Here is a 2,055-nt window from a genome sequence, read left to right as displayed (position 1 = left end):
ATTTCTGCTATAGAGTCTGCTTCATAATTAGAAAAAGATTATGTAGAGCTTCCCAGATTCTAGAGAAGGAAGGAGGCAGGGTGTGAGTGTGTGTGGTATACAATACATAGTACCCTTACTGGTTACCCCTCAGCATTCCCCACATGGTCCCACAGGCTCCCACGTACCCACTCTGTGCTGGTCTTTCCAGCTACTGGCTGTTCTTGGAGCCTAGGAAGTTAGTTCTTCTGCTTCTTGCAAGCCTTTGCACAGGCTGTTCCCACTGCCCAGAGTGCCCTCCCTCTCCTCCTGCCTGCCCCAGCCTGACTAAGCTTTACCTGGCCTTCAAGGCTGCACCTTGTTATACCTTTCCACGTTCTCTGTCTTCTTTCTGTCGTCAGCCTGACCACTTGGTCCTGCAATTATCTGTCTACCTCCACATGTACCCCTCGCCCATCATGTCCTCCAAGATTGTGGGCAACTTGAAAATAGGAACTGCGCTTTCATTTCTGGGTCTCCAGTGCCTGGCTTAATGCCCCCAACCCTTGAGAGTCCCATCAGCAGCCATCACGGATGGGCCCAAGCCAGATGGCCTGGGTTCAAAGCCCTGCTCATCTCTGTGGCCTTGGGCATGTCATTCACTCCTAATGAAAACTTAGTGAGTTTTCATTCACTTAATCATTTCTCAAGCACCCAGCACCAGCAACTTCAGAGAGACAATATAGAGGGGTAGTTAAGAGTATGGCCACCTGGGTTCAAATTCCAGCTCTCCCACTTTTAGTGGTGTGACCTGCGTGTCCTTGTGACTATACCTGGGGAACTCCCAGTGTGTGGGTGAGGAACAATAGGGCCAGAGCCCTGTCAGCTCAGGGGAATGGGTGGGGGTCTGCCCTCAACCCTTGAGAGTACCATTAGCAGCCATCACGGATGGGCCTTAAAGCCAGATGGCCTGGTTCAAAGCCCTGCTCATCTCTGCGGTCTTGGGCATGTCATTCACTTCTCTAAGTTCTAGTCTCCTCCTCTGTGAAACAGGAACAATTAGAGTGTAAGAGGTATATGAGTTCCTGGTCTCTGGAAACATTCTTCATTGAAATGCCAGCATTTATTACAACAGGTCTCCAACTTGAGGTTGCCACAGGGTATGAACTGGGCTAGGGGGTGAGCTGCTTGCTTCCTGGTGTGTTAGGCGAGGTGAAGTACAGGAAGGATCTACTAAAGGGCCATGTGAGGGCTTGTGGGCACCCTGCTCAGACCGCAAGCTGATGGGTGCAGGAATGTCTGAGGTGCAGAGAATGCATGTCTGTCCCCAGCTGTCCCTCCCACCTTGTGGGAATGTCCCCACTTGGGAGAAGGAGGCTAGACATTCATCCTCCTGAGCTGTTGGAGGCCACTAGCCCCACCCAGAAGCAGCACCCTCAGGCCTAAGGGCAGAGCAGAAGCAGGAAAGGACCACAGAGGGAACAAGGGCAGAGGTTCATGGAAGGAGAACTGGTCAAGGCCTTGGGAAAATCGGGAAAATCCAAGTTAGTAGAGAGCATGGACTCAATCAGTTTTAGGTTTGCATCCTGAAGGAGCTTCTTAGTCTGTGTGCCTTAGGAGAGCTGACCATGGCCCTGCCATTTTTGGGTTGGTTGGAGGCTGGAAGGGACAATGTCCAAGGAAATGCTTTGCCAGCCTCACCTGTATCAGGCTGGAAGGAGCCTCACTCTCTCCAAAGGGGACCTTCACCTCAGGACCTTCAGAGTTTCTCTTGTATCTCTTGAGCCTGTCTGACTCAAAAGCAAACCGTATCAGTCCTGCCTTCAAAATATATGCAGAATCCAGTTGCTTCTCATTGTGGATGCCCTAAGCTAAGATTCCATCATCCTTTGCTTGGATTGTTGCGTTAGTTTCCTGGCTACCTTCTCGCATCTTCTAGACCATTTCACCTAGCAACCAGAGTAATCTTTTTTATTTTTTGTTTATTATTTATTTATTTATTTTTGAGACAGTCTTGCTCTGTCACCCAGGCTGGAGTGCAGTGGTGCGATCTCAGTTCACCACAACCTCTGCCTCCCAGGTTCAAGTGATTCTCAT

Source organism: Macaca mulatta, chromosome 14 (genome assembly GCF_049350105.2).
Source record: "Macaca mulatta isolate MMU2019108-1 chromosome 14, T2T-MMU8v2.0, whole genome shotgun sequence".
Lineage (NCBI taxonomy): Eukaryota > Metazoa > Chordata > Mammalia > Primates > Cercopithecidae > Macaca > Macaca mulatta.
This window is presented reverse-complemented; position numbering follows the sequence as displayed.